The 24,625-nt window shown below is 36.0% G+C and overlaps 1 long non-coding RNA gene across 1 annotated transcript in view; it reads right to left on the bottom strand.

The window, feature by feature from the left end:
• LOC148948528 (uncharacterized) overlaps positions 1–20,625 on the bottom strand; it is a 38,738-nt gene extending 18,113 nt beyond the window's left edge. Inside the window, exons 1-2 of the long non-coding RNA XR_016142196.1 lie at positions 20,462–20,625; positions 4,932–5,009 (exon numbers count right to left, since the gene is read on the bottom strand). This is a non-coding gene — a long non-coding RNA (uncharacterized LOC148948528). The remainder of the gene's footprint in view (positions 1–4,931; positions 5,010–20,461) is intronic.
• Positions 20,626–24,625: the final 4,000 nt, after the last annotated feature.

The raw sequence follows: 24,625 nt of genomic DNA, 5'->3' as shown, positions 1-24,625 counted from the left end.
ATTTTATTTTATTTCATTAGCATTAACCAAACTTGACTTTTTAGAAAGGCCCACATAATGCAAGAGTACCGATTTTTATTATTTCGTTCTCTATTTTTCGTAAAATTGCCCTGTTTTGGGATGGTTTCAACAACCTCGTCCCCCCCCAAAAAAAAAGGATTTTTTTTAGCTTGGCAAAACAAGCTAAAATTATAATATTTATTGGCGAAATTGTAATATTTACAGTATTAATGGTGCAACAGGGGGCGGGAAAGTCTATATATACCTCCCCCTCCCTGAGAACAAACCTAACTGCGGTTCTGGCACCTTCCCAGGGACCTATTGCGGACAATGGCAGGGTAGATCAGGAACATAAAAATGGCAAAACTAGAGGGAAAACATAGAAAATTATGGGAAAATCTTGGGATTTCCAGTGGGTAAACCGCCCTCTGTGAACATGCACACTCTCCCCATATGATTCCTTGTTTAGATAGCAATTTACAGTTGGCATAATTCATCTCGATCTTAATTTTCTTCAATGACGGTTAGACATCTTAAATGACACACGGACATCTAATAATTATGAGATTTGAACAGTTGACGGTTGAACAACACTGGGGTGATTTAACTGTAAGTAGAAGTAGAACCATTGAGCTTGTCACAATTTATGAGTCTACAAAAATAATTAGGGCAAAATATGTAGTAATCCAGCAAAACAAAGTTAACTCAGACCTTGTCCCAATTAACACGAAATATACAGGTGTATTTAAGAGGGGGAGGATGTGCCAAGGGATTTTACGGGAATATGTCCTTTGGACAGATCGGAGGTTGGAATATCCTTTTCTTTTATGCAGCTATAGATACTAATTACAGGGACAGAGGGGCAAAAATACCATTGGGGATGCCCAAGTTTCGTCAGTACCCATCCCCAAACATAATTCTGCATCCACCCTTGGTCTGAGCCCATTTTCGCCCGATAATCGTAGGTTGTGAGCGGCTGTGCCATAGACAAAGTTTAATTTTGCCAGTTGACTTATTCTTAAAAAGAGATATGCGAGAAACCTGGTTATTCACTCAATAATAGTGTCAGATTTCAAATGCTCCGTCTGAACGCATAGTAGACAAGTTAATTATAGGATAAATGCAGATCTCATTTCTCTTCAAACCCCTTGTTTAGCTTAAATATTTATCAACTGGTTTAATAATATTTCATTTGATCTGATCTGTTATTGGGGGAAGGGGGAGGGAGGGCAGCAAATAAAAAAAAACAAGTCTGTAAAAATGTACAATCATGTTATAGTAAATACAGTAAAACTCGCAAAATCCAGAAACTTATGAAAAGTACTTAAACCCAAATATAATTGCATGTGTAGTAACCCTAGCCCTACATTCCCTATACCCTATGGGGTTTTCAGTTTTGCGGTAATAGCTGGCGCGAGAAAGTTCAGATGATTAATGGAAAAATGCACTTAGAATACGGAAAGATCGCAAAGTGTAAATTAATAGAACTCTTATTTTACTAATCCTTCAATCTTCTTATTATACAAAATTTCGGTACTGGTGCATTATGCGGGCACCGCTATATACTGCATGTGTAACGTCAAACGGGAAATGCTACAGTCAAACGGGAGAGACAGATACCGGGTATTAAAACAGTTGTTAGGGTGGAATTGATCTAATATGAATGTTAAAATTATAATTTAGGATTTCCCAAAGACAAAAAAGAGGCAGTTGAATTTTTACAGGATAAAGGGTTATTGTCCAAGAGAAAAGAGTGTGCAAAGGAACACACCATGACTTTATACCTGTATGAGAAGCATTACGGCGAAAGACATTACAGCGTTCTGGGCGCATAATTGCAACTAGTAATTCTTATTATTTTGTTCATAAACCATTATAACCGGATATCTGTCTCTCCCGTTTGACTGCAGCATTTCCTGTTTGACATTCCACATGCAGTATATAGCGGTGCCAGCATAATGCACCAGTACCAAAGTTTCCAGAACGTCACAGTTGTCTGTTTGTTTCTCTCTAATATCTATTTTCCTAGAAAATCTCGAATTGTGAGACACTTTTCGCTTTCGTATCAAAATATCTCAACACACGGCTCCACATTTCCCCACAAGTCCTCTTCTAAAACCTTGCCTGTGTTAAGCAAAAACGCACGAATTTTTCTGTAAAACGCTACCTATGGAGTTAGGTCCAATCCTTTTTTTCAATAATTGAAAACTAGAGATAGCAGCATTTGACTCCAACCAGCCTGATTGACACTGAGAAAGAGATGGTGTTTGCAAGTAATTTTCATTCCTGTGGGTTGTATGTCTTCCATAAACACCAGCAGAATTTTTTTCAAAATACGAGGGGGACATGAATGTCTTTCCATAGGGGGGTCAATCCTAAGCATTTTTTCGAATTCTTCAGGACAGAGGGAAGTTTTTGACATAGAAGCGACACTTTTCCATTTGAATATCTAGTTGGTCTTTTGAAGGTTGTCACAGCCCAATCTAACCCCCTCTCTGCAGGCACCCATCATAACCTCTGTATAACACAGTGAAATTTACATATGGTATGATAAGTATCAGTTCACACACTTTTTTTTTATCAGATTTTCTAGTAAGTGCCAAGTTCAGCTGACAGGCAGAATGCGAAATGATTTTGTTGGTTGTTTATAACATGCAGAGGTCATTTTAAATACAAATGGTTACGATTTCGGAGAGATGCCATAATAACATAATGATTCAAACGGTATGGGATCTATTCATTTTATGCACCGATCTGTAACGTTTATTGTCTGCCTTTCAACTTGGATTATAAATAATCTTTGAGCCTATACCTTGGTTTTGGTAAATAGGACAAAGGTTACTCAGTCTGCTTACGGATGAAGGCAGAGTTGCCAATAAAGGCGTATTTCAATCAAAATGATATTTTATCTACTAGCTAGCTCGGACCCGAGGGGTTGCTCCTCTCTCTCTGGGCACCACTGTATACCCCCCCTGGGCACCGGCTCGGCACACCTATGCTTTTTTTAAGAGCCTTTACCTAAATCAAAAATAATTTACGCAGGCCAAGTAAACTTGACTTAAAGTTGACTATTCTAAATTTCTGAAAGGAATTTACAGAGGAATGATTGAACCAGCACACCTGGGCACACCTGGACACTGGGTACACTGTACACACATTTTGGGAGAGAGCAACCCCTCGCTCGGACATTCCGCTCTCGCATGCCTGTTATCAAGTCGGCACAATTTCAGTTTTTCTCAACCGAAATTTTATTGTCCGTTTAAATTCTCATAGTTTTAAAATTGTTCTGCAAAAATTTTACGTTTCTAAAATGAACAGATGAACAGGAAATTCGACGTTAGGGGGTTTGACCACTCCCACCCCAAAATGTTTGTCCGACTCGTAAAAACGTAACAAAAATACAAATAAACAATTTTCTGATGCGTTTTTAAGGTTTTTGTACACCCCCCCCCCGAAAAAAATTCTGGAAACACCCCCCAATAAATATAAACACAAACACACACACATATATATATATATATAAATACATATATATATATATATATATATATATATATATATATATATATATATATATATATATATGTAGGCCGTTAATTATTATATATACACATATAATCCGGACCTCAATAAGTTAGCCCAAATCCCTGTGTTTCAAAACGCACTCCATTTTTTTTTTTTTTTTTTTTTTTTTTTTTTTTTTTTTTTTTTAGGTTAAACATTTCATCTATGGCTATTGCCCTAGCTGAATCAGTTGGTGAAGTTTATAAAGTGATTGGATTTCTCACTTTTTATCCAGCCTAATTTCAAAGGTATTATGCATAAGTGATTTTCCATCTGATATAATATCCCTCTAAAACCAAGAAGAAACAGCAGGGAATAAGCGTTTCAGTGCGTCTACAGTTTCATTGTCCACCCCTTTTATAAATTCGCAACTGAAAAGCAACAAAAACAATATTGAGGAAACACATGAAAAAACTTAAGTCATAATCTCGGAACTAATCTTTTCCCCGAATGCGCTACAAAATAGGAGGGCTGATCTACTTGTGTACAGGGCAAGAAAAAAAAAGAAAAGCAAAATGATTTGGCCAATTAAAATTTCTCGGCTTGGCTGACATCCTTCGCTCCAGGATTATCGGGATCAGATAACCTTAAAGCAGCTTACTTTAGACAGAACACTTACTGCTGCCACTGACAGTGCCAACAGTTCTTGTAATTTTTTGTATTATTTCAATAGATTTTATAGCTTTAATTCTAAAACGCGATATCTGAGAGACTTTATTTTTTTTCACAATATAGAAATTATTTCGGCACTTCTGTAATATACCGAACACACTTAAGAAGTGAAGTCGGGTTAATCTTTCTTACTTCATAATATGCACAATAATCATAGTTAAAACATTTTGCATGCAGCCCCGCTATACTTAAACCCCTACCCCCCCCCTAAGTGCAAATATATGGCCCAAACTATATATTTCCTATCTATTCTCCCAATGCCTCTCAGTTGTTTCAACCCGTGCACCTGTAAATTAAATCAATTGTGACGGAATGAAAACTGAAAAAAACGAGCAACGGATGACAGAAAGCATTGAACGCATATAATTTGGGCTATATATTTGCACATTAGGGGGGGAGTTAGGGGTGAAGTATAGCGAGGCTGCATGCAAAATGTGTTAACCATGATTATTCTGCATATTATGTAGTAAGAATGATTAACCTAACTTCACTTCTCGGGTGTAATCGGTATAATACACAAGTACCATTATTTTTACAGTCATAACAACCTCCAACAAGCAATACGCCCCCCCCCCCTAAAAACAGGTTCGAATATCATAGCAGCCAAAGACTTTTTCGCAATATTACTGCGTAGCCACTCATCGCACCGAAAAAGTTGCTACAGTGAAAAAAAAGAACAACAATAAGATACTTACGCATTTACGGTAGAAATCTTTTGGAAGTCTAGCGATTATTTTATGCCCCATTTTTCGTTCATGGTTATGAATAAATATCTGAAAAAGAAAAGCTATCAATCTTCAAGTATCTAATTCTTTTATAGTATATTACATAACAACATGGTTATCTTGCCATTGTTATTATCATTGCTGCAGCATCGAGTGAGGAAATTCAAACTAGATAATAAAAAGTCAATTGTTTACGAAAATTAAACTATAAAAACAGTATAAAAATGAGGATAGCGGTGCCAGATGCGAAACACCGGAAATATTAAATCATTCAGTATTATTATTTTTCTTTTTTTCCACAGTATAAAAATTAGTCGACAGTCGTTCCTTATGCAGAAATAAATCTCAAACAGAGGTGAAACCAAGGGCGTCCTGCACTGGCGAAGTGAGATTGATTTCTGCTTGGTAATATGGGACCCAGAGTTCGAACTCAGCTGAGCTGCAGCAACCCACTGCAGGGCTCAGAATATGATTCCGATGACGAGATTATGTGAAAGCTCCTCCATATTAATTCAAATGAGAAGAAGAAGGATCCGGGGTTTTAAGGGCATGTGCCCTCCTAAAGTTGCACTAACTACAGGAATGGAGGGAGCTGAAATTTCGCTGGTTCCCCTAAACATCAATTCTGTATCCGCCTCTGTCTCGAAGAGCCTAAATGAGACTCTTGAAGAGGACTGATTATTGATATGGATGACGAGGAGAGGGCGTCCACTTTCCAGCACCTGGTGTACATCTCAGAGCCCCACTTAAGCTCCACAGTTTCACCACGCTTGGCACAGTCTCCGCCTCGCTTGGCACACGCCACCTCGTGGTCGTGATTTCTGAAAGCGGTCGCCTCCTCGAAGGGCGAGTGGTTCTGACTAGCACTAAATCCAGGGGGAAGAGGGCTAGGGGCCAGAAGTTACATCCTGAGACGCTGTTTGAGAGCATTGATATCCCATCCCTGAAAAAAGCATCAAATAGAGGCCATAAACAGTTAATTTTAGTATACCGAGATATAATCAAGATTAAAATGATGGGCTCTAACCCCTCAAATTGGTGGGAAAAAGAATGTTTGGCATCCATTACTTCAATAATCAAGCCCCCGTTCCTCATTACTAGCAAAGGCCATATCGTCTTTTGCGCTTTATTGAAAACATATCATATTTTATACGTTTTCTCGTTCATAGCTATAATATCAAAAAATCAAAAATTGCCGAAACTTCCAGGAATTCATATCATTACATATTAAGCAATCAGTCTGCTTTCATTAGTTCTTTCCAGTCACCTTGATTATTATGGTGATATTCTTCTTTTTTTTTCCTGTCGATGTTTTGACAAACAAAAACCATACTTTTCAAAATAAGTATAGTTTTCCATTAAATTCAAATGACGCTCAAGTCGGTTAGAGGGTCTGAAAGAAAGAGGGAGTAGCACCACTCTTGTTTGTAAATAGTACCTGGCTGTCTGACATTATTAATTTTTTTTTATATTGTTACTGATGTTATGACATATGACAAAGTGCTGGAAATAAAAAGTATTTTCATTAAAGCTAAAATGACGCTAAGGCTTTTAGAGGCCCTAGGGGGCGAAGCCTTACTCCTGTTTGTGGAAATTTCTATTCGTTTTAAGTTTGCCTTGATTATTTAGCTTAATCTATGGTCATTTTAGGACCTATTTATTCATCTATAGCGGCATAAATTATCTTTATATTTGTTGTGATTATTTGTTTTAATTGATGTTCCTATTTTGTATGCATAAAGTCATTAACGGTAATTTATCTTCTTTTAAGCCTGAAATTAATCTAAGATTCTATTTCTGCCTGTCTTAGGTTTTAACATGCCTCTATACTTTTCTTCCAAAAACTTATTTTTTTCAATTTGTTTTAATAGGCTCAATCAAAATCGGTAAAAATCAGGTTTTAAATCCCACAGAAAACAACATACTTCAATTTAATGCATAGGACACGTTAACCATTAGGTAAGGATCTCAACCAATTAAAACAACATCTTAATCTCAACCATGATTTTCGTAAACCGGGTGCCCAAAACTTAAACTGAAAGGAAATAACAAAGGCAAAAGGCAAGATACAGGGCTTTTATAGAAGTAGACAAGGATGGATGTACTGAGCATGTTGGTTGGTTAGAGAAGTAACGTCCGCGAGGGAGCTTACCCAAGGTTTGGTACCAGCTGCAGCAAGTTATTAATGTATCAAGACAGTTAGATTTCTTTTTGTGTATACTGCTGAACATACACCAAGACAAGATAATTAGACACATCATCTCTTCAAAATAAATATGCCATAAGGAGAGGGCTACATCTATTTCCTGTCTTCAAATGCACGAGAGCCCGATCTAACGTCTGCTACTTTTTTGCATTTTATTAGTTCAACCCTAGAACATTAAGAATTGTCTGATTTTAAAATATAGAACAAGAATTCACTGAACAATTGTTTGTTTCTTATTTATAACTCTTAGGTTTAACTCAAACGAATTCAATAGACAAACACATCTGGATTCCAAACTTGCGTAGCGATGCATCTGAGGTACTGCCCAGAAAACAGCCCCCACGCCTACATGATACAGCTTCGACCGTTCCCAGTATACGGTACACACATATGAAAGATCGGCAATTATTTACTGACAAGCCAAAGAACCTGCCAGACGACAGGGATTTAATAAGAGGAAAAACGTAGCGAATGCTGTTTTGTGAGGACCGCAAAGAAAAAAAAAATATTTGCCTCTTCCACCAAACTCACTCGTAGAACTCCACTACCTCTACTAAAGTCCCTAGCTCCCAAGCCTATCCCACAGCCAAAAAAAACACAAAAAAACACGATAGGATACTCTCTATGATGATCACACACCACCTTTCTAAAGCACTTACATAGATTATAAAAGTACTCCAGAGCAGCGTTGCCAATGCTGTGAAAAAAACTTTACAAGTTTCCCAACTAAAATTGCACCACGAGAGATAAAACTGTGCTATCTGAACAGCAGGTTAAAAATTTTCGGTAACAAGACAAAATTTTCAATGAAGTAAAACTTGAAAAGATCTGACAGTAAGAAATGAGCAAACAAAACCAAAACGTACCGGAAAATGAATTGCATAAACAAATTACACATGAACTGAATTGTATCAAAACCTTTAAATTGTACCAAAGACGGTACAACTGTACCGCCTTGACAACGATCCTCCGGAGAAACACGCACTTCAGGTAATATAATGCCACGTGATAGTTTCATATTAGTGAATGGCTAGGAATTACGAACACTTTTCAATTACATAACATAATATGAGGTAGAGGCAAGACCGTATCCAGGGGGAGGAGTGGGGTTGACCCCCCCCCCCACAAAAAAATTGCCCGACTCATAAAAACGTAACAAAAAGAATAGAAAAAAATTTTTTTATGTTTAAAAAAAATTATAAACCCCCTCCCCCTCCAAAAATACCCCCCTCGAACAAAAAGCTTGGATATGCCCCTTGGGTAGAGGGAGCTTGGATATACGATGCACGTATTGTATGCATCGTATCACCAAAGCGGTAAGCACAAGGTTATTGATATTGCATTAGTTGTTACATGACAAGCAATACCTCCAGACAAAATTGTAATGACGACGATGAATGCAACTACAAAGTTGAGGAGATTGAAATGTAAAAGGAGAAAAACTATAGCGCAGACTCATGGATTACTTTTTTTCTACCATTCAAAACAAGAAGTGATATAGCCTAATTGGGCACTTGGGCACTATATGGACCTTTACAACGAAACCAGTCACGAAAAACCCGTTTTTGATGGGTTAATTCAAGAGACAGCTATAGAGTAATGCAATCCATAGCGTGGTTTTCATTGCGTATACAAATTTTATATAGTTGTTTTTTGGGATTGTGGGGGGAATAAAAGTGCCTAGGTTGGGCTAGGGTAGGTTATGTTTTTAATTTATACCAAGGTTTACTCACAACAACCCCAAAATATGCAAATATTTAGCCAAAATTTGTTCCTAAATTATTATATATTCATTCTATTTTATTTCATTAGCATTAACCAAACTTGACTTTTTAGAAAGGCCATATAAAGCCCAAGTACCCCTAATTGTTATTCAATAACAGTCCAGTAGAGTATACACACTCCCCATATAGTCATGTTGATAATCAGGGATAAAAATGTCGTAAAACGAATTTCTGTAAAAAACTTATTATTTTAGGTTACCCGTAGGTCAAATTCATAATTATGACGGTCATGTAATTTTTCTTTTTATGAAGTCACGACTTGACATATTGCATATAAAATTGTTGTTACATGAGGTATATTTCGTGTTCTAATTGAGGACTGCGAAAATACTGTGGTATATTTTGATAAAACTTAATGATATTTGGGATCATGAAGAATTGAGATTCCATGGGCGTCGTTTAGTTTTACTATTGTTTTATTAGAATGCCATTGCGAATACATATGAAAGATTGTATATTGAACATATAATTTTATATTGTTATTTGTAACTTAATCCTAGCGAAAAATTAAGAGAAAAAGTTTACCAAAAAGGACACTACTCTGAGCTTACTCATTACTTAAAGCTTACCAAAAAGTTCTGTCGGGAATAATTTATACCCGCACAACGCTCAGTTTGGGACAAAAGAAATTTTATAGAAGCAAAATTTAGGAACTGTTTCAAAAATTTCTAGTTTTAGGACTTTCCTTACCAAAATACGTTTTAAAAATTTCTAGTTTTAAGGACTTTCAGAGCCAAAATACGAGCATTTTACTTTCAAACGGTTTCGTGCTTCTTTTTTGCTCTCAAGTCCGTTCAACAAATTCCTTCAGAAGGTTTTTATTAATTTACACGAGGCTTGAAAGTCACATGATAAGCAAGCGGCCCCACTACCCTATGAAGGAGGCCCCTTCCCCTAATAAGCTCCCTAGAGTGTGTATTTTTTTCCGAAATATACTTTTTTATTGGCCTTTAGGTCATTTTTGGATATTCAACTCATTCACAATAAATCTTGTATGATTTATTATCAGGAGCCAATCCTCAAGGACTAGAAAGCAACAACTGTCACTAGCATTTAAGCCTTAGGACGTTTCTAGACATCATTTACATATTAAAATAGGTCAAAGCAAGCCAGCACGTAGGACTGAAGTTCCAGTTCCATCCAAAAATATGTAGAATCTGTACATTATAAAAGGAAATTATCAAAGTTCTTTTTTCTCTGCTATTATGCAAGCAGCATAAGGACTGGTTAGTACATCCAATTACTGTATAACCTATTGCATACAGTCAGCAAGTTTAATTAAAAGGTGACAACCAAAATAATTAGTTCGTAAGTATATCCGATTTTGTCAAAGGGTTGAGGGATCGATTTGTAACTTTCACATACCATATTTTTGGGAGGGAGGGGGCAGGGGCGGATCCAAAGGGGGGACGCGCACCCCCCTAGCGTAGTCTAAAGTAGTGTAATTTACTTAATTACCTCAAGTTTGCGTTAATTAAACTTGCTCCTAACGCAAGTTTATCGGATCAACCTATTTTGCGCCCCCACTAATTTTTTTTTTCGGATCAACCTATTTGTCGCCCCCCCCTAAAAAATCCTGGATCCACCCCTGGTGGGGGGGGTTAAGAGGACCTACAATTTTGTGGCTGAGGAAGGGCGGTAACCTATTTTTTCTGCTCCTCACAAAACGGTATAAGCTCGTTTTTTTATGCCTGCCGCTCGACAAGCTCTTTCCCTATCCCTAGTAAACTAATCACTTCAGAAATTTTTCTTTCCTTTAATTTCTTAGATTAGCATGAATAATAGCAAATAGCATGGCTATATATAAAATTATTAAATGCTCCATATATTTTGATAACAACCGTCCCATGCATTTTGTCTTGGAAATAGGGATGTCCATTTAAGAATTTACGACATGATTTTAACTGCTTAGGTGGAATCTTTGCAGTGTAGCCGCTGTTGAAGGATGAATGAATAATGGGTTTCCATGCAATTTTTTTAACCCGAAGCATGTGTTTTACTTCTGATTAATTAAAAAAAAACTTCCCGAATAATAAATTTTTCAAAGAAACGTAAAGGCCATTTTAAACTTAAGCTCAGCAGATACAAATACCTGTTAAAATACAAACTCAAAACGACCAAAAATTACTATTAAAGAATAAGAGAAACCCAAAACGAACACAAATTAAATAAACAATCATAGCAAAAAACATAGAACAAGTAATAATATAAATGAGTAAATAGATCTTAAAGCGAGTAATGCTTAGATTTAATATGAAAATCAAGCTTAAAACGAAAAACAATATTTTGCTATTGAAGTATAAATGAAACTTAAAACGAACAGAATGGTAAATGGTTTACCTATGGGGGCCCCTTTATCCCCTTTATTAGCTAATATTTTTGTGGAGAATATTGAAACAATTGCGTTAGATTCATATTTTTTAAAACATATTTTCTGGGGCCGGTATATGGATGACATTATAAAAGTATGGGATTATGGGGAGGAGGAATTAAAAGGATTTTTGGAACATCTTAATTGTTTGGAAGGAGATTTTAAGTTTACTGTTGAATTGGAAGAGAATGGGAAACTTCCTTTCCTTGATGTTCTTCTTTTGAAAAATCAAAATAGTCTGGATTTTAAAATTTACAGAAAACCAAGAAATAACAATAGATTTTTGTCTTATAGTTGTCCCGTCACGCTCCTCACCAAGTAAAAATTGGTTTGATCATTTCTTTAAATAATCGGATCTTTAGTATTTGGTCTCCAAAATTTGTTGAGGAGTTGTGTCTTCTAAGAAAAATACTAATAAGCAACATGTATCCAGAATGGTTAATTAACCAGACTTTTTCAAACAGAAGAAAAAGGTTTCTAGAAATTTCTAAGGAAGTCCTGGAGACAACTCAGGAGAAGGATGTCTTTTGTTCCTTACCATATGTACCCGGGCTAAGTTAAAAACTTAAAAGAATTTTACAAAGCATTGGTCTAAGGGTAGTTTTAAACAGTAATAATACTTTGGGTAGTTTTCTAAATTTTGGGAAGGATCTACCTTCATTGGGGCAACAAAGTGGGGTTTATCAGATCCCATGTACTTGTGGAAGCTCATATGTGGGACGTACTAACCAGAGTTTGGAAATGAGATTATCACAACACAAAGATTCTATTTCTTCGGCTTTAAAGCAAGATTCTAAGTCTGAAGATTTCACTTCAGCCCTTTCAGAACATATTTTTAATTTTCCAGACCATTTTATTTTGTTCGAGATTGTCTCTTTGATTTCTAGGGATCGGGGTTTAAAGCAAAATTTTCGTGAAATTCTTGAAATAAAGAAAATCTTATTCAAGAATATTGCTTTGAATCGGGATACAGGTTAATATGGGCTGAACTCTGTCTATGATAATTTATTAAAATCTGACAGAGTAAAGTTCAATTCACCCAATGTAGTTGACCTTTGTCCAAATGTTATATCATTGAACGCTAATGAACCGAATCCAAGAAGGTCAAAGAGAATAGCTTCCGCCTTTGCTTTGAAATGAATTAGAGATTCAAACAATATGTAGTGTTATTTGATTTAGTATATAAACTTTTGTTTTAAATTGTTTTATTTTAGTTTTACCACTGATGACGGTCACTGTATATGTGACCGAAATATCTGGTATTTTTGTGAATTTCTATCACTGTTATAAAAAACACTGTCTATTAAAAGGATTTTATCCCTATTTGAACTTTTATTTATCCTTTTGTACTTAATATTGAAAGTAAACATTAAAATTATAGTAAAATTTTGAACTGATGAGCTTTCAGCCATTAATATCAATACACATCAAATATTCAGTTTAATTTATTATTTCTTTCTGAAGTTGTTCAAGACGAATATAGTTTCACTACAAACAAGAGTTTGGATACTGTCCCCTCCTTAACTGTAAATAAAAACCAAAAGCCTACTGCGTCATTGGCACTTCATTGAAAACGAATTACGAGGACGAAGATTTGGACCATTTTCTCCGAAAGTGCCCGGTGCTCTCTGATTTAAGGGAAAATTACTTACATGGGATTGTTTTGCTGCTTCCTGGAATTTTACAAAGTAGTAATCCAACCACAATATTTTGTATTGGTGCGTACATAGAGAAGGGATTAGAAAGAAGGAAAAATTTTTACAATTAATTATTAATAATTATATGGAATTAAACTTATTTTCTCGATAAATTACCATAAGGTATTTTTCGCTATGTATCATGTTAATGTGTGTTTCGTAATTTGTTCTGTTGTGATTTCTTTTTTTTTCATAAATTTTAAAATAAAAATAAAATTAGAGTAAAATAAGTACTTGAACTGATGGATCTTTCAACAACTAATATCATTACATATTAAATATTCAATTTAATGTCGTTTATACTTTCCAAGACGGTTCAAGACGCATATAGTTTTCAGTAAAGTGCCAATGACGCTGTAGGTTTTAGACTTTTACAGTGAGAGAAGGAGGCGCTACCCAAACTATTGTTTGTAGTGATTTTTGTTCGTTTCAAGCTTGATTTGTATATTCAATTTAAGTTTCACTCGTTTTAAGATTTATTTATTCATTTACATTAATATCTATTGTATGTTTGTTTAAATTGATTGTTTATTTAATTTCTGTTTGTTTTAAGTTTCATTTATACTTCAATAGCAAAATATTTTTTTTTCGTTTTAAGCTTGATTTTCATATTCAATCTAAGCATTACTCGCTTTAAGATGTATTTACTCATTTATATTATTACTTGTTCTATGTTTTTTGCTATGATTGTTTATTTAATTTTTGTTCGTTTTGAGTTTCATTTATTCTTTAATAGTAATTTCTGGTCGTTTTGAGTTTGAATTTTAACAGGTATTTGTATCTGCTGAGCTTAAGTTTAAAATGGCCTTTACTTTTCTTTGAATTATTTATTATTCGGGAAGTTTTTTTTAATTAAATTTTGTTCGTTTTTGATTGCAAAAAGTTTCAAGTTTAAAAAAATTCCTTATTTCAAAATCAAACTTAAAAACAAAATCAAATCTTCATCAGAGTATCAAACTGGCATCAAAGGAACAATATCAAAGTGAAAAAGTTTACCCCCTTTGAAGTTTAGACGACAACCCATTCTACACGAAGTGCGTCTGGGAAAAATAAATGGAGTGTGGGGGGGGCTAGCTGCCCTGTGATCACTTTTTACTGTTAAAAAGTGAATTATAACTTTCAATTTCCGATCAAATGAGCCCTCTTTTAAGTTTATACGAGCATCCCTTCCATAACAATCATACATGTCCCAGGGCATAAACTTACAACGCCTACCCTCGGGCCCTGGGGGGCTGTGTCGACACCGGAGTTTTTGTTATCTGAACTTGTAACTACTTTTAGCAAAATGTCTATCTAAAAATTTTTATCTGACACATTTCGGGTGTAGAGGGGGAGGGGGGCTTATTGCCTTCCAATCTCTTTTGACTCTTAAAAGGCGAACAAGAACTTTTAATTTCAAGTCAAATGAAACCTCTCCGGGGTTTATAAGAGCATCTCTTCCATAAAAACGATATATGCCCCCAGAGCATTACTTACAACGCCTGCCTCCGGGCCATGGGGGTTGCGTCGACACATGAGTTTTTCTTGCCTGACCTTTGAATTCTTTTCAATGAAATAGCTATTTTTAAAATTTTATCGGATAGGGTTGAGGAAAAAAGGGTGTATGGGGGGGATTAGTTGCCCTCGGATATCTTTTGACTCATAAAAAGTGAACTAAAACTTTCAATTTCTAATCAAATGAGTCCTCTGAAGTTTATACATAATATCCCTTTCATAAGAACCATACACGCCCCCAGGCCAAAACTTACAACGCCTACCCCCTGGGGGTTTGTGTTGACACCGGAGGTTTTGTTAACTAATTTTCGAAATTTTTTTAAAAAACTGACTATCTAAAAATTTGGAGCGGATGGGTTCGGGGGAAAAAGGACATGGGGGGGGGGCTAGTTGCCCTTAAATATTTTGACTCTTAAAAAGTGAACTAGAATTTTCAATTTCCAATCACATGAGCACTCTATGAAGTTTATACGAGCATCCTTTTCATAAGAACCATACATGCCTTTAGGGCATAAGTTAGACCGCCTTCTCCCGGGCCCTGGTGGGTTGTATTGACACTGGAGTTTTTCTTATCCGACCTATGAATTATTTTTTTTAAACAAAATTTCTATCAAGACTTTCATCAGATGGGTTTGGAAAAAGAAGGCGAAGGGGGGGGGGGGCTAATTGCCCTTGGATCTCTTATGACTATTAAAAAGTGAACTCGAACTTTCCATTTCCAATCAAATGAGCCCTCTGAAGTCTATACGAGAATCACTTTCATAAGAACCGTAAATGCCCCACGGCATAACTTACAACGCCTGCCCCCGGGCCCTGGGGGGTTGTGTCGACACATGAGTTTTTGTTATCTAATTTTTGAACAATTTTTTACTAAATGGGTATCTCAAAATTTTTATCGGATGCATTCGGGAAAAAATGGGCGGGGGGGCTAGTTGCCCTCCAATCTCTTTTGACTATCAAAAAATGAACTAGAACTTTCAATTTCCAATCAAATTAGCCCTATATGAATTTTTACGAAAAATCTTTCCATAAGAACCATATATTCCCCAAGGGCATAACTTAAAACGCCTGCCTTCAGGCCCTGGGGGGCTTTGTCGACCCCTGAGTTTTTGTTATATGGTCTTGGAACTATTTCTTTAACAAATGGCTATCTTAAAGTTCTTATCAGATGGGTTTGAGAAAAAAAGGGCGTGGAGAGGTGGGAGGGAGGCTAGATGCCCTCCAATCTCTTTTGACTCTTAAAAAGTTAACTAGAACTTTCAATTTCCAATCAAATGTGCTCTATATAAAGTTTATACGAGCGTCCCTTCCATAAGAACCATATATGCCCCCAGGACATAAATTACAACGCCTGCCCCCGGGTCCTGAGGGGTTGTGTCGACACCGGAGTTTTTGTTTTATTATCTTTGAACTATTTTTAACAAAATAGCTGTCTCGAAATTTTTATCGGATAAATTTGGGAAAAGAGAGCGGGGAGGGGGGGCTGGTTACCCTCCGATATCTTTTGACGTTAAAAAGTGAACTAGAACTTTCAATTTCCAATCAAATGAACCCTTTGATGTTTAAAAGAGTATTCCCTCCTAAAGAATCATATATGCCCCTAGATAGCTTATAACCCTTGCCCTGAAGACTGTTGAGGATGTGCCCTGTTCAAATATACAATTTCCAGAACTTTCAACTACGTTGAACAAAATGGCTATCTCAAAATTTTGATTGGATGTGTTTGGGGAAATGGTGGGCGTGGAAGGGGTGTTAGTTGCCTTCCAATCACTTTGGACTATTTAAAAAGGCACTAGCCATTAAAACTTCCAATCGAATGAGCCCTTTCTGAAGTTTCTACGACAACGCTTTCTATAACAAAAAACTTATATGACCCCTGGGTATAACTTACAACCCTTGCCCTGAGGGCTGTGGGGGGGTTGTCATCCTAAAAGACCTAATTCCCTGAATTTTCAACTACTTTGAACAGTCTATCTAAAAATTTTGATTGGATGTGTTTGGGAAAAAGGTGGGCGTGAGAGGGGGATTAGTTGCCCTCCAATCACTTTCGACTCTTAAAAAAGGCACTAGCCCTTTGAATTTCCAATTGAATGAATCTTTCTTGAAGTTTTTACGACAAAGCTTTCTTTAAAAAAACCTTACATGCCCCCAGGGAATAACTTACAACCCTTGCCCTGAGGGCTGTGGGGGAGTGTCATCCTCAAAAACATAATTTATATCCGGAAATCAGCTACACTGAACAAAATGGCTATCTTAAAATTTCGATTGGATGTGTTTGGGGAACTGGTGGGCGTTGAAAGGCGGTTAGCTGCATTCCAATCACTTTTGACCCTTAAAAAGGGCACTAGAACTCTCGATTTCCAATCGATTGAGCCCCCCTTGAAGTTTCTACAACGACCCCTTCCATATGAAGTGCCTCTGGGAAAAAATTAAATAATAATAATAAAACATAGGAGCCGTATGGCCTTTACCGTAGGCAATGCTATAGCGCTGCCTCTGATAGGGGTTAGGAGCATAGCTTCGCCTTTCGCTCTTCATCAGCGGTCTGTAACTCGGTATCGGTATGAGATAGAAATCTCGTAAAAAGTTCATGGAACGGAGAAGAAAGCTTCCTAGGCAGAGGCGTTAATTCATGAAAATTTGAAGGGGAGGGTGTATTTCTAAATATCTAGGAGGGCAGCTCCGGCGTTTTTTTTTTCTATTTTGTTAACGAAAATGACAATTTAAAATGAAAAGACGACGAAAAAAGAAAACATTTTTCACATAAGCTGTTATCAGCAAAACTTTTAACAGGACTGGTTGCCAAATTTAAACATTAATTAGTTAAAAGCAAGACTAAGTCCCTGTGTGTAGGGTCTAGGTAGAGTCTATGACTAAATGAGTCGGATGATTTGCCCCCAACCGGGAATAGTACTCCCGGCAGAAGGCATAGAATCAGGAGATCTGCACCTGCGCTATGCCGACCATTGGTCTATCAAACAGTTCGTGGTAACGAAATGTAAGTAAGGAGGGACTCGGCTCAATAGTAACCAAAACTGTAAAACACAGAATTTTATTGTGAATGGATACACAAAAAGAATCAGCTTGTTACGCTAATTCCAAATACATAAGATTCATCAAGTTAAAATCATAGTGTTGTCCATCAAAAGTTACGAGTCGGAGAAAATTTGCCTGATTTTTGAAATAGGAGGGAAACACCTCCTAAAACTCAAGGAATCTTAATGATAACCACACCATCAAATTCAGCGTACCAAAAAACCCTACTATAGAAGTTTCCAGCTCCTATCTGCAAAAATGTGGAATTTTGCTATTTTGCCAGAAGACAGATCACGAATGGGTGTTTATTTTTTTTTATTTTTTTCAGGGGTGATTGCATCGAAATAATGTTCCTAGAAGATCGGGAGAGAATGCGTTCGAACAGATATTAAAAGATCTAGCGCCCTTTTTAAGTGACTAAAAATATTGGGAGGGCAACTTGGCCCCTCCCACGCCCATTTGTTTCCGAAAATTACCTGATCAAAATTTTCAGATAGCCATTTTTTTCAGTACAGTTAAAAGATAAAATAATTATGTCTTTAAGTGTAAAATGACCCCCCATAGTCCGTGAGAAGCCTGTAAATTATGAAACTCGCCCATTGTTTACGTATAGTATTTGTTATTGGGAAATATACAGACATTTTTCGGGGGAAGTGGTTCTGCTTGGGGTGGATTTCTAGGCCTATAGGGAGAATTTTTCTTGGGGAAGGAAATTTTTGGGGGTTGAATATTCCAGAGGAAATGTTACACTGGAAGAATTTGACAGAATTATTATACAAAATTCTTTTTAATTGTCTTACATTCTCTTTGTCAAATTTTTCATGTCGTGATGTTCTGACCTGAAGTGCCTGAACTGAACCAAGTCCTGTGTATCAGAAATATTCTTAGATCGTATATTAGCCTACGGAGATACGAATGTTGCATATGCAATGACAGGTCCAATATGATGCAATCTAACTTCAAATAAAAACGTATTCAATCCATGGAAGTTACTTTTCTTTGAATTTTTTCTAGCAACTATCGTAAAATAATTTAAGTTATCTTTCCAAACTGGATATTCCCATCTATAATTTAAATTTACAGCAACTTTCAAGAACAAGACAATGTTAAAATCAGAAAAATGTTACGAAAGATTATGTTCATATAAAGCAAAATTTTTATAGAAAACATTCTTACCAAAAGGATCGACTAGTTTATAGTAGGTTTTATTAGCCCCCCCCCTGCATTGCCTGAACATAGTCCCAGACTATAAGCATAAGTTTGCTAGACAAATTCTGAGGATTTGCATTATTTTTCGTACTTATTTCTCATATCCTAGATACGAGTCTGAAAAGACGATCCATATTACCAAAATAGCCTAATGCGAATTTGAAAAAAATAGCCTGGAAGAATAAGCGGTATCCGTTTAATGGTTGACTAGCCTACTTCTTAAAGAAACATGCTAAATAAATAAAAGTAGTATCATCAATGTCGTATCCATCAGGGTGTAGCTCCAGTATTTTTATTGAAGGGGGAGGGGGCAAGAAATAACAAAAATGCAGGGGGACCCCGCATTAGGGGGCCCCAATGCGAATTTGAAAAAAAAAATAGCCTAGAAAGATCAGCGGTATCCCTTTAATGGTTGACTAGCCTACATCTTAAAGAAACATGCTAAATAAATAAAAGTAGTATCATTAATGTTGTATCCAACAGGGATTAATGTCGCAGCTCCAGTATTTTATTGGGAGGGGGTAGCAAGAGGGGTCTACATCCGTAGAGTTAAGGGGTATGGGCTATATAATAATTATTTTCTAAAAATTATTGGGGACGGGCCATTCCCCCTAAACAACGCCACTGGTATCCAGGGGGAGTTAGGGAGTTTGGACCCCTTCCCCCAAATTTTTTTCCCGACTCGTAAATTCATAACAAAAATGCACCTAAACAAATTTTCTATGCGTAACTTAGAATAGCAATGAAAACTTAAAATAAATACATTTTAAATTATTTGAATAATCATAAATGTATCCCTTATCACAAAAAATCAATTTGCTTTAAATTTCAAAATCTTTTATTGTTGATTTCGATGGTAACACGGAGCCCTTTCAAATTTTACGCTCTTTCCAAATATAATAATCATTTTTGTCGGAAATGAATTTTACCCCCCACTCCTATATATACCAATTCAGGGTAGGCTATATATTTGGAAAGATTGTTGAACAGGAAATCAAATGACATTACTCTATTAAGGACACCCCAGACGGTCAATCATTTTGATCAAAAGCTTCCGTCAATCAATTGACTAAAGCATGATTGACCATCAGTCAATATCTACCAAATCATATTATTGACTTAGAAATAAAGTGAACACACCATTCGATGCCTTTTTTTATGCTGATTACAAATTTAATAATCATGTCTCTTTGAAATGACATACAGCCCCCCCCTATATAGGCTATACCTAACCTAACTAACCCTGAATTGGCATATATAGGGGGGGGGGGCTGAAATTCATTTCCACTAGAAATGCTTATTATATTCGTAATTAGCATAAAAAAAGGCATCGAATGGTGTATTCACTTTAGTCCTAACTCAATAATATGATTTGGTAGATATTGACCTGACCGTCTAGGAACCAATTGAGTCATTCAAACTTCATATCAATCACCCTCAACGCTTGACTCAAGCGTTAAACAGGCTCCTATACGGTCAATCATGCTTTAATCAATTGATTGACGGAAGCTTCGGATCAAAATGATTGACGGTCTAGTGTCCTTTAGTCTAGCGCTTGGTTCATGAATAAAAGCTTGCAATAACATTGGGCCCAGGCTACCAAAAGAGAAATTGAATGACATACTATTCGGGGGAGGGGCCTTCCCTTCCCCTAATAGTCTCCTCGCAATAGAATGCACTAGCCAAGAAGGAATGCAACATACCTCATATGTCAATTATTAACTAGGCTAAGAGTTTCTTGAAAATGCTGGACCACAGGATAATCTTATCTTTTTAAATAATATCAGAGGACAACACAAAAAATCCGACCATATTGGCACAATAATTGAAAATTCATCTTATATAAACGTTGAGATCCATAGGCTATTGGTTCATTACAGACTATCACCACATACATCCCCTTCCAGCGTACTTCCATCATCATACTCACTCTCATTGCTAAGATTCAACTAAATCGAGTTTGGTTGTAACAATTGTTCAATAGAAAAAACCGGTCCGTGACGTCATAAACATAGTCCGTAATTCAATAGGGGTCAATTTATCTTTGTTACCTTATCCAAAGGGAATTTGATGCAGTAGAATGTTCTTGGGTCTCTTTATGCGTAATTGTAGTGATATTGCCTCAATTTGCTCCATTTACAGTTGCTATGAGGGGCGCTAAACCTATGGATGATTATTGTTTCCAGTTATTCGCTTGTTGGTCTGGTTGTTTTCTTAGTGGATCAAAAGCAGTTTTATCAGTGGCAATTCTGGTTTCTCTTGCGCCAGGGACAAATCCTGATTATCTCCCCCCCCCTCCCTGTCTCCCAAAAATTTTCGGGCCATATTTTAACAAAATTTTACCAACTGCGCCCTCCCCATTATTTTAAATAGAAATACAATTTGAAAATGATTATAACCGTTAGATTATTTATTTGAAATTTTGCGCTTCTAAAATGTCTGCACCCAAGGCACGTGTCCCCTCCATCTCCCTCTGAAACCACCTCTGAACTCCATTAATTAGCCTTTACCATTGTTCGGTAAAGATTAAGAATAGTGGTTCTTCAAAAAGAAAAATCCTAGAACAGAAGGGGACACATTTTTATATTGCTAACTTTATGCTAATTTAATAGTTTTGTCCGAGTTTTTGACGATTCATAACCATCTCCATTTATTGATCTCATATAGCCTTAGGCTATACAGCCCCCCCCCCCCCCAAAAAAAAGAGAAGATGATGGAGCTCTTACTTTATAATATGCAGCAAGTATCAGTGAATAATTTTTCCTCGTTTTCTCCCATTTTTATCTGTTTTTGAATAATTTAATCAATTGTTCTGTCAGTTTTTTTTTACATAGCCAAAAGAGGTATGAGATGATTAGAGGGGGGCTTTGGATGAATTTTCAAAAAGCGAACAAAATTATGAAATTGAGCATAATATTAGCAATCTAAAAATGTCTCTCATTTTGTTGTAACATGACTCCTTTTGAAGAGCAACTGTTCTTGATCTTTACCATCGTTTCAACTGATTGAAGGGTCAAAATTACAAATTATTCTTGTTCTAAAAAATTAACCTGGAACTCACTTGTTTCAAAAATCAGGTAAAAGTCACTTAAAATGGGTATATTGTCATAGATTTGAAAAAATACGACGGAAAAAATCGATAAAGGTCTTTCTGCAAATAGTCCCTGGTGGGTTTTGAGACAAAATAAGATTTATTCTCGTTAGCTTTAATGAGTGAAATACGTCTTTTTGTCGTAGTTTTGGCATACTCGTGAACAGGGTTGCCTCCCCTAGTGATTTATCACTATTTCTAGTGACTTTTTATATTGCCTAAACAAAAAAAAAATACTAAATCAGGATATAAATCACTTGAATTTTGAAGGAAATCACTAACCAACAAATTACTATAGTCTAAAGATTTTCTTTTAACGGGTGGCAACCCTACTCGCAAACCAGTCAGTATTTTGCGACAGGCTTTTATATATTGTCATTGTCGCTTGTCGCTTTGTCCCAGTGATGCAGCAGGGTGTTTCTCCACTTCTCGCATTTTCATGTAACGCTTAGCGAAGTTGTTTGTGTATAGCAATATTTCTTCCAAGAGATTCGCTCGATTACGAGAGATCCTAAGTAGTATTGTATTAATGATAGAGAGCGGGGCCCTATCTTTTTTGAACAGTTTTTTTTTAATATATAGATGACTATGTGTGCTACTTTATGACTGATTATACTTATTGTTAAATAGTTGGTGTTTTATTTAATTTTTTTTGTATGGATAAATGGATTTTAATAGTTTTATAGGCTGTTATGGACGTTTAAACATTTAGTTTTTTTTTCAACTTTTTTTGCATGTCTTAATGACTGATTATACGTATTGTTATATGGTTGGTTTTTATTTAATGTTTTTATTATGGATGTTTTATTGTATAGATAAGCGGACAGGTAGGACATTACTGTGTCAATTTAAGAGAGCGAACAGTACCCCTTAATTGGGTCAATGAAAGAGAGCGGACAGTACCCCTTTATTGTGTCAATCTAAGGAAGTAGACCCATAAGCAATCCATACAAGCGAGACTATATTCCAAGCAGACACATACCCAATCTAATAGGATGTTTTATGTTTATGGATGTAAGGATGTTTATTGTTAATTATATTGGTGTTTTATTTGATGTTTTATTGTATGGATGTACGGAGTCAATCTTATTGTATGGATGTTGTATGTTTATGGATGTAAGGATTTTTATTGTTCATTATATTGGTGTTTTATTTGATGTTTTATTGTTTGGATGTACGGATGATTTGTAGGGATGGTTTAATGTCTTGTTAAATGGTTTGTGTTCTATTTGATGTTATATTATACGGAAATTTTTGTTTGATGTAGGAATCGAACGTGAATCATCCTAAGAATATGCATACCACGATGATTTGAGATGCATACTGGACAGACAATTTCTTCTGATGGTAGGGTTCCATGTCCCCACTCAAGAACACCAACCCCCCCCCCGCGTCCCCCTCCCGCGAGGGAACGACCCCTATTTTTTAGTCAGTTTTTTCAACTTTTTTATACATATTTTAGAATGACATGAAGCATACTTAAAACATAAAAGATTCACGTTTAATATTTTCCAAATTCAAAATGAGAATGATATAGATATGTTAGTCGTGACTTTTACTATTAGAAGAATAATGTTTGTAGTAGCACTTTTTTCTCTTTTTTGGACTGAATTTTTATGGACTTAGAAAATTATTCTACTTTTTTTTTTTTACGTATCTTAAAATGACATGAAATATGCTTTCGGCTGTACCAATCGTAATCTACGCTTGCTCATAGACACGACGCGACTTTCCCAGTGGTACTCTATGGTCGGTTATCGACACTACCTAGTTTATTGTATGTATTAAATCAGTAATTTTCACACATTGGAGGGATAAACACCTGCATCATACTTAAAAAAAAAGTGAAAAGGAATTATTTGAGGAAATTGTGTACACATGATAAAGTCATCGTTGCGTTGAATGCTGACAAAGAAATATATTTAAACTATGAAACAAGTAGAAGTGGAGATCTTATTGGGAATGTATGCGTACGTTGTCATGACAGTGAGGAGTTAAATTCCTTTGGAGTACCCAAGAATTTCCATCGTGGAATTGGTGGATATGCTAGAGTATCATTACCAGAGAAGTTAGTGCTCAAAGAGAAGGCAAACATAAAAATAATCGTCGATGATAGGGGAAAACTCCTTGCTACTGTTGGGGGTAACACATTACCTGTTGATACATCCCATCGTCACCTTTCCGGTATTAGCATTTTAAAGAAGACAAGAAGAAGAAGACAGGCATACTCCTGCTCTATTGTCATCAATCATATCTTGTCTACGTGCCAAAACTGTTATCTGTGTAAAAATAACGTGACAATAGACAGTGAAATCACAAGCAAAATAAAAAGGGCATTGACAGATATTATCATCAATGAATATAAACATGAATTGATGGAAAATGAAGCGCAAGTGAACGTTATTACTATTATTGATCATATAGTCAATGAATCAAATAGTACCAAAAACAAAATGCATATTGAACGTTTAGGTGACACCTCAGTAAAAATTGTGTATGACTCAAAATAGCTGAATGATTATTTTACCGGTTATGAACTAATAGAAGGGAGCAACTTTAGTATTAAGAGAGAACTTTTTGTTCAAGGATTTGACGGGGAAAACATTCCACTGAAACCTTCTGCTTTAACTGGAGGCTATGACATTTTTGAGCGATATATGGTGTCAAGAAGATACAGTCAAAAATAAATTAATATTGGTCTGCAATCACCTTGATATACCTCCCAACCATTACTGTCACAAGAAGAGTGTACTGCTCTTAAATGAGAGGATGTTAG

The sequence above is a fragment of the Artemia sp. Qi Xiang Cuo genome, chromosome 9 (genome assembly GCF_049724085.1).
Source record: "Artemia sp. Qi Xiang Cuo chromosome 9, ASM4972408v1, whole genome shotgun sequence".
In the NCBI taxonomy this organism is placed as follows: domain Eukaryota; kingdom Metazoa; phylum Arthropoda; class Branchiopoda; order Anostraca; family Artemiidae; genus Artemia; species Artemia sp. Qi Xiang Cuo.
Note: the sequence above shows the minus strand (reverse complement) of the source record. Positions and strands in the feature narration are given on the sequence as shown.